The sequence below is a fragment of the Hirundo rustica genome, chromosome 34 (assembly GCF_015227805.2).
Source record: "Hirundo rustica isolate bHirRus1 chromosome 34, bHirRus1.pri.v3, whole genome shotgun sequence".
NCBI classification, from domain to species: domain Eukaryota; kingdom Metazoa; phylum Chordata; class Aves; order Passeriformes; family Hirundinidae; genus Hirundo; species Hirundo rustica.
The window spans coordinates 456218-468765 of NC_053483.1; the positions used below are offsets into that span (position 1 = coordinate 456218).

The 12548-nt window shown below is 50.7% G+C and overlaps 2 pseudogenes; one reads left to right on the forward strand and one right to left on the reverse strand.

The window, feature by feature from the left end:
- Positions 1–12548, reverse strand: part of LOC120764662 (uncharacterized) — a 263621-nt pseudogene that overhangs the window by 133820 nt on the left and 117253 nt on the right.
- The window catches only part of LOC120764663 (zinc finger protein 850-like), an 88179-nt pseudogene that overhangs the window by 39120 nt on the left and 36511 nt on the right, over positions 1–12548 (forward strand).

Here is a 12548-nt window from a genome sequence, read left to right on the forward strand (position 1 = left end):
GGTTCTAGTCCAGCTCCAACAAAACAGATCTGGGATGTAACTGCAAGTAAAAACCTTATGTGAGAGCTTAGAAATGCAATATTCCAACATCAGATAGTATTAGATTATTTATTAGCAGAAGAAAGAGGAGTGTGTGGCAAATTAAGTGACTCAAACTGCTGTTTGCAAATAGATGACAATAGAAAAGTAGTAAAACAAATAACAAAAAGAATAAAAGAAGTTAGCTCATGTGCCAGTCCAAACATAAAAAAGATAGAATGGGACATGTTTTCATAGTTACCCGGTGAACTATGAGTTAAACAAATGTTTTTCTTTCCTCTCATATGTTAGAGCAACTCTAATCTTTTTACCATGCATGATCCCTTGCTTAGTACAACTTATTCAACACGTGATCAAAGGGATGCAGGTAGTAGCCAAGCCTACTGATCCAGAGAGAGCTACAAAAGGACAGAAATGGATGTCACTGCAAATAATTGCAAAACCAAAAAAGACCCAAGAACAAAAAATAGTCAATGATAACTAAAATTTGTAAAGACAATTATTAAAAATAAAAGAGGAGGGATTGAGAGGAATGACAAGATTTGTCTTTACAAACAAGCCCTGGGTCTGCTGGTAGATCAAACTAGCACTGAGAGATAAGCGAAACAATGGGAAGGATTCTACTGATTGATGAATGGAAAAGAAGATACTTGCCTTTACAAACAAACCATAAGTTTATAAATGAAATTGAATATTGAAAGATGAAAGCAACAATGGGGAAAAACCCATAAATCCCATAAAAATTAAAAATTAGGGGGGTTATACATTAAAAGGGGAATCTTAGGCATTTCGGGAAGTCTGTACCTCTCAAGTACCTCAGCCAATGGGGAAAGAGAGAGGGAAATGCGGCCAGGAAATTATTAGGATAAAAAAGGAGGCTGCGTCCTCCGAAAAACTGAGAGACCCCAGGGGAAATGCCCCATGGCCTCTCCCTTTATTCGAATAAAGTAAAAGGACTCCTCTGTCTCCTTTTTGGACATAAACCTCTGGTGTGCGTGGATTAATTTTCCTAACACAATCAGCTGAGAAGGTGGCACACTGAAAACAGAACTGACACTGACTGAAAATGAATGGGACAGAAATCAATAACCCTGAATGTTTGATTTACTATCAAATACATCCCACTCACCCAGCCCCACACAATCCTAATCCCATTGCTCCAAATTTGGATCCCACATCTCCCAATCTCCTTCCAACCCCATCTCACCCTGGAAGCTGTGGAATCGAGTAAGTTTGGCATGGGATTGAGTTTTTCTGAGGTGGGAACAAGCCATTTGGGGTGGGATTGAACCCTGTCAGTTAAATTTGAGTTGTTCTCAGTGGGATTGGAGTGGTTTTGAGGTGACAGACCAATTCCTCTTGGCTTCTGGAGTGCAAAGAGAGGTAGAAGAGAAAAAATTAAGGCCAAAATAAAGGATAACCAGCCAGGTGTCTTCCCAACATGGACCACAGGGAATGTGGGTCACCAGGGCACTCATGCAACCTCCAGTGGGGGATGCAGTTGGAGCAGTGCACGAAGCTCTTCCTGCACTGGGGGCATTCGCAGGGCTTCCCTTACTGGTGCCTCAGTTGGTGTCTGGTCATGTGAGACCTCCGTGAAAAGCTCTTCCCACACTGGGGACACTCGTGGGGCCTCTCCCCAGTGTGGATGCGCCGGTGGTTGGAGAGCGTGGAGTTCCGCGTGAAGCCCTTCCTGCAGTCGGGGCAGCGGAAGGGCCTCTCCTCTGTGTGAATCCGCTGGTGCAGGAGGAGACTGGAGCTTGTATGGAACTTCTTGATGCATTTATCACACTCATAAGGCCTCTCCCCAGTGTGGGTCCTCTGGTGGCGGATCAGGTCACAGCTCTGTATGAAGCTCATCCCACATACATCACACTCGTGGGGCCTCTCCCCGGTGTGGATGCGCCTGTGACTGGTGAGGTTGGAGTTGTGCTTGAAGCCCTTCCCACAGTCGGGGCAGCGGAAGGGCCTCTCCTCTGTGTGTGTCTGCTGATGTTCAAGGAGCTGGGAGCTGGTCAGAAACCCCATCCTACACTCGGAACACTTGTAGGGCCTCTCCCCAGTGTGGATCCTCTGGTGTAGAGATCAGGTAGCTACGGTGCCTGAAGCACTTCCCACATTCCCCACACTTGTATGGCCGTTCCTCAGTGTGGATCTTCTGGTGCTGGGTTAGGCTGGAGCTCTGTCTGAACCTCTTCCCACATTCCCCACACTCATAGGGCATCTCCCCAGTGTGGATCCTCTGGTGGCGGATCAGGTAGCAGCTCTTCCTGAAGCTCATCCCACATTCTCCACACTCGTAAGGCCTCTCCCCAGTGTGGATCCTCTGGTGATAGATCAGGCTGGAGTTGTGCCTGAAGCTCTTCCCACATTCCCCACACTTGTGGGGTCGTTCCCCAGTGTGAATCCTCTGGTGGCGAAGCAGGTGGCTTCGCCAGCTGAAGCTCTTCGCACACCCAAAGCACTTGTGGGGCTTCTCCCCATCATGAAGCTGCTCATGGACCACCAGGTCTGAGCTCTGGCTCCATCTCTGGTCGCCTTCCTGGCACAGGGTGGCTCTTTCCTCCTCAGATCCTCGTGATCTGCTTTTGCAGTCTCTTCTCACGAGGGATCGCCAGGACTTTTCCTCCCCGTTGGATTCCTGCACCGTGGAGCTGCTCAAAACGGCCTCTTCCACGAGGATCTGCCGTGGGGATTTGTCCTCCCTGGTCTCCATGCTCAGCTCCTTGTCTGGGGGAGGAAGGACAAGGAGAGGATGGGATTTGCCTCCGTGCCAGAGGGAAGGGGAAGGAGATCCCCTCAGTGCGTCCCCGGCAGGACGGCGTCGGCTGCGGGGTTGTCCTGCAGCCGGGGGCCGTGCTGGGCTGGGAGATGGAGCAGGAGAGAGGGGGAAAGGGGCACTGACTTCCTCCTCACCTGCCTGGCTGTCCTGGGGCACCTTCCTCTTCCTCACAGCCTCCTCCTCCATCCTGCGAAGGGTTGGGAATGGGAAATCCTGTCTGGGGGGAAAACAAGGGATGAGCACGTTGAGTTTGAAGGTCTCTCTGCCCAAGACCATCTCTAGAAGTCACTGGGCATCTGGGGTCCATAAAAAACAGGCAATTGGGAGTGAGTGGATCTACACTGGGGGCAACTGGGAGTCACTGGGAACATGCTGAGAGGGACTGGGACTATTCCAGGGGAAACTGGGATCATACTGTGAGGAACTGGGAACAACTGGAACTTTGAGGGGGAAATTGGGATCATACTGGGATCACAGTGGGAACAGCTGGGTCCATGCTGGGAAGAACTGGGATCACACTGAGGGTGATGGGAATCATACTGGGATTGACTGGGAGTGGCTGTGAGCAACTGGAATCATGCTGAGTGTGGAGTCCCTGCAGCCCCTTGCCATAATACCTAGGGCCTGGCCTTGGCAGGACAGATCATAGAGTCACCTGCCCAGCCTGAGACAGAGAACTTCCCAATGGGGCTCTGGACACGATGATTTGCCTCAGTTTCTCCCCTCCCTGATTCCCCTGGCCCTTTGGTTTCTCCTTTCCTCTGTGTCTCCATTGGTTTGGGGTTCCCGGGGACTGGCCCCGTTTTCCCTACAGGACACTGACCTTTCCTGCCCTTTGCTCTGCCCCCGTGCCTCAAGGTCTTTGGCTGCTGAAGCTCACACTTGAGCTGGAGACCGGCACACGTGCTCCCCTTTCCAATCTGGATTCCCCTTGGGCTTCTGGAAATAAACCTGGCTGGAACTGATCCAGTGCAAAGGCCTTCTGGCCTCTCCTTGCTGAGCTGCCCACGTGGCGTGTGTGCATGTGTGAGCTTGACTGCTTCGCCTGAGCTTCCCCAAGCGGCCTTTCCACCGCAGAGGCTTATCGGCTCTGGGCTTCAGCTCCACTCCCAAAAACCACAACGCAACACGCTTTGGCCGAAAATTACCCAAATGGGCCTAAAATCTCCAGGACCTGGACTGAGACCCAGACCAAGATCAGCACCAGAACCGGCACCAGCACCAAGACTCAGACCGACACCGAATCCGAGACCGGCACCGACAGCGGCGCTGCTCTGGGACGGGCACCGAGACCAAGACTGGGACCAGAACTGACACCAGAACTGAGAGCGGCACCGCTGCAGGACCGGGACCAGGACCGGAACCAGTACACCGGAACTGAGACCGGCGCCACAGAGGCACCGGGACCGGGACTGAGACCAAGACCGTAACTGACACCAGAACTGGCACTGGGACCAAGACTGAGACCAAGACCGGCACCGGAACCAGCACCGAGACTGGCACCGCTCCGGGACTGGGACCCAGACTGAGATTGGCACTGGGAGCACTCCGGGACCAAGACTGACACCGCTACCGGCACTGGGACCTGGACTGCGCTGAGATCAAGACTGAGACCGGGACTGAAGCCAGCAAAGAAGGGCACAAAAGTCACCAAAAACACCCCTCAAGAGACCAAAAAGTGGCAGAAAATGGCCCCAAAATGATCAAAAACTGACTAGAAATGTACCCAAAATTACAAAAAATGGCTCAAAATGACAGAAAATAGCACAATAAATGACCAAAAATCCCCTTTAAATGTACCCAAAAATGAGAGAAAATTGCCCCAAATTACCCCATATGACAGAAAACACCACAAAAATGGCCAAAAGCGCCCAAAAGTGACCAAAAATAACTCAAAAGTGACAGGAAATGCCCGCAGGATGGAGGAGAGCCAGGAGGGACACAGAATTCCAAAAATTCAAAAAAATTGTCCCAAATTGCATCAAAAAAGCAAATTTAAAAAAAAAAACTAAAAAAAGCATCAAAAGAGCTATAAGAAAGGAAAACCTTGAAAATTCCTCCAAAAATGCCAGCAATATTCCCCAAATTTCAAAAAATTCCCCAAACCCAACAAAAAACACCCAGAAAATGAAAAACAAAAAAACAAACAAAGAAACAAGCAACCAAACCCTTAAAATGCCCAGAAACATTAAAAAAATCCCCCCCAAACTCCCCCGACCGCCCGGAATTCCCAAAATCCCTGAAAATTCCCAGAATTTCCTACACTTGCTCTTGATGAAGGGCTGCAGCAGGTAGGACTTGCTGGTGCTGGCGCTGCCAATCATCCAGAACTTGAAGAGGAAATCTGGAAAAAAAATCCCACATTTGGACCCAAATTGCCAAGATTTCCTACATTTGGACCTAAAATTCCCCAAATTTCCCATGTTTGGACACAAAATTCCCCCAAAATCCTCCCTAGAGATCTGAAAATTCCCACACTTGGACCTGAAATTCCCCAACTTCCTGCATTTGCCCCAAAATTCAAAAAACTTCCCAATAGAAAACCCAAAATTTCCCCATTTAGACCGCAAGAATTCCCCATACAGAGCCCAAAATTAAAAAAAAAAATTCCCTTGAAGGATCCCAGAATCTCCTTATAGAGATACTGAGACACCCGCAGACCCTTTATTGGCTCCCCCAGACCCCTATAGAGCCTCTAGAGCACCCCGAGACCACCCCAAATCCCCTATAGGGACTCCCAGAGCCCCTAGAGACCCCCCCAGATCCCCCACAGGGACACCCAGGCCCCTCTGGACCCTCTATAGATCCCCCAGAGATCCCCTATAGCTCCCTCAGACCCTCTCTGGAGACCCCTAGACCCCCCCAAATCCCCCATAGGGAGCCACAAACACCCCCAGACTTCCCCGAAACCGCTAGAGGCTCCCTCAGACCCCTATAGATCCCAATAGACCCCTCAAACCCACAAAGCCCCTAAAAAGACTCCCCGACTCCATTTAGGGACCCCCCGAGCCCCTTTAAGGACTCCTCTGGACCCTCCAGAGACCCCCCAGACCCCTACAGAGCCCCTATAGCCGCCCCCCAAACCCCTTAGGGACACCCAGACCCACCAAATCCCCTAGAGACCCCCCCAATCCCCTAGAGAGACCCCCAGGTCCACTCAGACCCCTCAGGATCCCCGAGAGATCCCCCATTGCCCCACCGTAGGTCTCAGACACGCGGGAGCCCCGTCGGGGACCAGGAGCAAAGATGGCGGCACTCCGGGGAAGCAACTTCCGAGCAGTCTGCGCATGCGCCGGAGACAACGCGCCAGCAGATAGGCGGGGCTCAAGGGAGAAGAGAGCTGCGGCCAATGAAAGGGCAGGGAAGGAATGAAATGAGGCGGGCTCAGGGAAAGCGCAGGGCCTGGCAGGGGAAAGGGGCGGGGTCAAGGAAAGGGCGGGAAGGAGGAGGAGAGTGGGCGTGGCCAAGGGGACGCGCCCTCCTACAAGGGCTCGCTTTGCCCTAAAATCACCCAAAAGGGTCTGAAATCTCCGGCACCGAGACCGAGATCAGCACCAGAACCGACACCAGCACCAAGACTGAGACCGACACCGGAACCGAGACCGGCACCGCTCTGGCACCGGCACTGGGACCGAGACCGAGACCAAACCCGGCACCAGAACCGGTGCAGGGACCAAGACTGACACCAAGAGCGACACTGGGACCGGCACCGGGAATGCTTTGGAACCGGCACCGGCGGCGGGAGCGCTCCAGGACTGCTCCAGGACTGCGGCCAGAACCGAGACCGGGAGCACCCCAGGACTGAGACCAAGAGCGGCACCGGAAACCAGCACCGAGACTGGAACTGCTCCGGGACCGAGACTGAGATTGGCACTGGGAGCACTCCGGGACCAAGACCGGCACCGGCTCCGGTACCGGGAACGCTCCGAGACCGAGTCCGAGACCGAGATTGAGACCAGGAGTGGAACGGGAACCGGCACCGGCACCAAGAATGGCACCGCTCCGGGATCGAGATCGACACCGGGACCGGAATCAGCACCGGGAGCGCTCCGGGACTGAGACTTGAGACTGGAGGCGGCACCGGGACGGGGATCGGACCCCGAATCGCTCCGGGATTGGCTCCAGGATCGCTCCGGGACCGCCGCGTTCGCTCCGGGCAGTTTTGGCCGCACACCCGGGCGGGACTGGGAGGGAGCCCTGGGCCGGGCGGGACCGCCTCGGTTCGCGTCGTTCCGCTGCAGCCATCCCGCTCCATATGATCCCAGTTTGTATGATCCCAGTCTCTGTGGTTCTGATCCATGCGCTGCCAGCCTGTGAAATCCCAGTCCGTGTGATCCCAGTGTGTACAATCCCAGCCTACAAGGTGCCAGTCCGCATGATCCCAGTCTGTCTGGTCCTGCATGGCACACACTCCAGGGGTGCCAGTCTCGGTGCCAGGCCCGGGTTCAGTCCCGGCCTCAGTCTCGGTCTCGGATCAGTGCCGGTCCCAGTGTCGGTACCACTGCCTGTCTTGGTCCCGGAGTGCTCTCAGTGCCAATCTCATTCTCGGTCCCAGTACCAGAGCGGTGCCAGTCTCGGTGCTGGTTCCGGTGCCGGTCTTGGTCTCAGTCTTGGTCCCAGTTCCAGTTCTGTTGCCGGTTTCAGTCTTGGTCTCGGTCTCAGTCCCGGTGCCTGTGCAGTGCCAGTCTCAGTTCTGTCGTTGGTTCTGGTCCTAGTGTTGATCCGGCTCCCGGAGCAGTGTCGGTGTCGGTTCTGGTGTCGGTTCTGGTCCCAGTGTTGGTCTCAGTGCCGGTCCCAGAGCAGTGCCGCTCTTGGTGCCAGGCTCGGATCCGGTGTCGGTCTGAGTCTTGGTGCTGGTGCCGGTTCTGGTGCTGATCTTGGTCTCGGTCTCTGTCTCGGTTGTGGTCGCGGAGATTTTAGGCCAGTTTGGGTGATTTTAGGCAAAACTGGGGACGCTTAGGGGGGATTTTAGGCACCTTTGATTGATTTTTGGCCAAATCTGGTGGGTTTTAGGGTGGATTTTAGGTAATTTTTGATTATTTTAGTCCCATTTGGTTGATTTTAGGCAAAATCTGGTGGGGTATAGTCCAATTTGAGTGATTTTTGGATAAGCAAGGCAGTTTTACAGCAGATTTTAGATAATTTTAGATGAATTGAAGCCTATTTGCTTGGGGTTTTGACCTATTTGGGTGTTTTTGGCCAGGTCTGGTGGGTTTTACAGGGGACTTTAGGTCCCTTTGGGTGATTTTAAGCCAAACCAGGTATTTTCAGGGTGGATTTTACAACCTTTGGTGAGATTGAAGTGTGATTTGAGGGCATTTTTGTGTGGGTTTTTGTGAAAAGAGCATATTATATGGCTCTACGCAAGATATTTACTATATGTATTATGTTGTATTGATTAGTAATGTTGTATTAATATTTTGATAGTATGGTAAATGTAGTTTTTTAGTTAAAATGTAGTTTTTATATACGAACCATAGGAAAATGTAAATCCTTCAGAGAAAAAAATTTATGACTTCCTTATCAGAAGAGACCAACTTCTCCTGCCTTGCTCAGACCCAAAAAGACACCACAGAGATTAAGGGGAAAAAAGTGACACTAACCAGAGAGAATTCTTTGTTTGAATGGAATTTATGCATCAAGTATGAAATGTATGAATATTCAACAGGCTATTGCTTTTAAGAGATATTCCTTTGTTAACGGGGGTCCTTCTTCAGAGCTTTTTGCTCGGGAAGGCACCCAGACATCTGTTACTTTGTTTTTATTGTCTCGTATTGTCCTAACCCTAATTGTTCAATTTCTTTATTACCCTAATTCGATTTTTATAACCATTTTTATTACTATTAAACTTTTAAAATTTTAAAACAAGTGATTGGCGTTTTTCACAACCCTGACCTCAAATCCAGCCCCAGTTCCAGACCCTTCCTAAAGCCGCAGCCCTAAACCCAAGGCCACGTTTAACGCTGACCTTACACCCAGCCCCGATTCCATGAATGTGCCTCCTGAGGGGAACTTTGGGCCGTGAGTTGAGCTCAGGGACCTTGAGCTGAGGCTCAGGTGACACCACTGTCCAGTGATCCCAGGTCTAGGGAGAAGGAAGCAAGGCTGAGGGAGAAGAATGAATGCAAAAAGCCAAGCCCAGAGCTGTGCTGAGAATCATCCCTGGATTTTTCTACTTAATCTCTCTGCCACTCTCTTGTTTCCCCCCCACCCTTTTTCGGGGCTCTCCGACTATCACAGATCTGAGGAGGCCCAGGGAGGATCACTCTCCCTCTTATCACTCTTCCTCTCTGTCCTCTTCCCTTAAATGTGGGGGGTCGGATGGTCCCTGTCTCCCTCCATTCATTGGGGTGACCTCCTGAGAATCCCCTGGCGTGAGAGGGACAGAGGCACCGGGTGCTCTCCGTCCTCCTCAGCTTACTGAGGGGGGCCAGGTTCATCTCCATCCTCCACTCTGGGGGGTCAGGTCATGTCTGTCCTCCTCGTCCCCAATGGATGGGGGCTGGGTCGTTTCTGTTCGTGCTGTCCTTGGCCATGGGCTGGAGGAGGTCTCTGGAGCGGAGTTTCTGGTGGGGTCTCCGCACCTTTGTTTTTGCCCTTGGCTAGGATCAAGGTATATGGTGGGGATGAGGGGATCAGCTCATCTCTGCCCTCCTCTCCTCGCTGCTGCTCCTCCGCTATGGAAGGGGCGGGTGGTGTGTGTCCTCATTTTCTGTGGGAATTTGGGGCATCAGCTCATGTCTGTCCTTCTCCCCGCAGTGAATGGGGGCTGGGCTGTCTCCATTTGTGCTTCCCTTCGTGTGGGCTGGAGGTGGTCTCTGTGCAGCGGAGTTTCTGCAAGCGCAGCAGTCAGCACCCGAGAGAATGGGAGACCCGGCCGGCGCTGCCGGCACCCGGGACTGCGGGACATCACATCCTGCCAGCTTTCAGGGAAATGGCTTAAATCATGGAGCGTGACAACTTCCCCGGACATGCTTTGTAAAACAGAAGGTTTAATAAAGGAAAATAGTAAACATAAACAGAAAATAAAATGCAAGTCGAACACAGTGCAGAGACCATCCTGACACTGTTACGGCAGTCCCAAAAAAGCTCTTTGGTTCTTTTGTGTAATCCCTTTAGTACTTAATAGTCTAGGTGGGTTCCACTGGCATATTGCCAGTAAGGAAAGGTACAAACTTTGAAGGACAGTGACAAGGTCCAACAGGTGCTTCTCTCTTGGCATTGAGCCAATTACAAAGAGAAATACACAGAACTTTCTAGTTTGGTTTCCTTATGTTTCAGGTCAACTGAAACCCTTTTCCTTATCCAGAAATGCTGACTCGGGAGTGGGGGGTGCATGACTACAAGAGGGGACCCTGACAATATCCCAAAATGCTGTTGCTGCCCCGCACCATGTGGCCTCAGCCAGAGCCGAGTGGGGCGGGTGGTCGGGGCCGGGGAGACCCTTCCTAGCGGCGTGCCCCCTCTCAGCCCAGCCTCTGCGAAAGCGCAGCAGCAGCGACAGAGACGGCAAGAGAGGGGAGCGTGCGAAGCCTCAGGCAACTACAAAGCAGAACAGAAGCGGCACCGCGTTCCCTGCCTCCCCCACCACAGCAAAATTCACCCGGTAAAGCGTGGCCAACATCTTGTAAGCTGGGAAAGCCCTACCAGCCACTGCCACCGCTCCTACAACAGCCCCAACTCCCGTCTGCTGCGGGCCCTCGTACGCTGATACTGTACTAGAGAAAAACCTAACTACACGTGATATGGAGGATGTTTATGAATATAAAAATACAAGATTTTAGAAGCAGCTTTTGGTGATTTTGTAGAAGTAGAGAAACAGCTTGTACTGAGAACACATAGAAGATTCGCTATTAAGCCTGGTTGTTAGGTGGTTACTAAGTAGAAGTCATACAGGTAAGATGTATAATGTTGGAACTCAGCAAAGCGGGACCTAGGGATTTGTCACAAATAGACAAAGCAGAACTTTGTGGCTTGAATCCAGCAAAATCAAGCTCCTAATCTTTGGCAAGAGCAAAGTGACCTGAAAAAGAGCCAAACCTCCACTGTGCCTGCCCAGAAGCGAAGATCAACCTGAGGAAGACATCGGCCTTCCTCCCAAGAGCCCAGCTCAGGAGCACCAGGAGCTGTGACAGCTAATTAGAATACAAAGCGAGAGAAGGCGGGGAATGGGCGGGTGGGGAGGTGTGGGTTTGTGGGATCAATGTGTATTTAAACCTGGACCTTGCTCTGACCAGGTACGCACGGTTTGGAGGAGACATCCCCCCGTGTGTCCCAGCTGGACAGAAAACATACCTGCTGTACAATTTCTAATTGTAAAGTCCTTATTCTACGCTTCCCACGAGTAACCCCATCCTGAGGGGCCCCGAGCAGCGCCGCGCCCCCCACACCGGGACCGGAGAGCAGAGCATGGGCAGGATGGCCGCGGGGAGCGGCGGGCGTCCCTCCCAGCCACGCCTGCCACAGCCCACTGCCCCTGGGAATGCAGATGATCAACAGTCAGAAAAAACCCAGAAAGGACTCACCACAAAATTATGCTTTCAACAATCGGACACAACAAATAGTCACCATTAAAACAAATATCCGTTCTAATACTGTTTTTAAATACTCTCAACAGTTTAGTCCTAACTGTAGTAAACTCTCTTCTTTGCAGGTGTGCATTGAAGTTACAATATAATGCTATGTGATATTCAAAAATTTGGTTTAATTTGAACATTTTTTCTGCATAAAACTCATAATCATTTACATGCTGTTTTTACCCTCCAAAGAAAAAGGCAAGCACCAAGATATTTATTTTTCTCTTCCAAAAATCCTACCATTTCAGTTACAGCATTTCAACAGAGCATTTTCATGCTAAAAATTACTAACAGCCACCTTTCAGATTTCACTCATGCCAACTCCTCTTAAAGTCAACAGCAAATTTCTAAAACTAAAAGCAAGTCACTTGCACTAACTGATTTGGCTAACAGGAGTTAAACCTTCTTTCCTCTCAGATAAACATGAAAAGCCTCATCCAGAAGAGGCTCTTCAAGCCCTCACTGTGATAAAGAGGCCCTTCAGCAGCAGCAGACCCTGAGTGATGGTAAAACATATAGGCAGTTTAAAGTTTCACCTGATTCCTTTTGCTCCAAAACACACATTTTGTTCCTGTTCTAATTGTTCAACAAAGAAAGGTGAAAAGGTGTGGGGTGGGTGTACACCCCCCTCAAGAGTCTTGGCTGCTCTCATGTTCTTCTGTTTTTCTAAGTAAAAGATTGTCAGTAGGAAGACAATTTACCCACCACCTTATGTAAACTCCAGGATCCAAACCTTTGGGAGACATCAGAGGCAGAAAGATGTGTGTTTTGATTGAAATGGTTTTAAGTAAAGTTGTTTACTGTTTTCTAGTGTTAAGTTGGAACTTGTAACTTCTGAGCAATTAACCTGTGACATGCTAGCCTGGCAAATTGTGATATTGGTGGATTTCACCCAACACCTCCTAGACGTGGATGCTGCAGCTCCAACAATACATGAGACACATCACTGGCTAGGAAAGCTGAGTTTATCAAAGTGAGTAAAAAGCCTCATTCAAATTAAATTCATACTGTCTTTGTTGTCCTACCTGCAAGGCGCCTGCAAGAAGGATGACTAAGAACACTTACTTTTTAAATTATAACTGAAAGAGTGATTTGTCGTAGCTCATCTATTAGCTAGACAAGATAAATGTGGTCCTAGCAGACCCAACTCG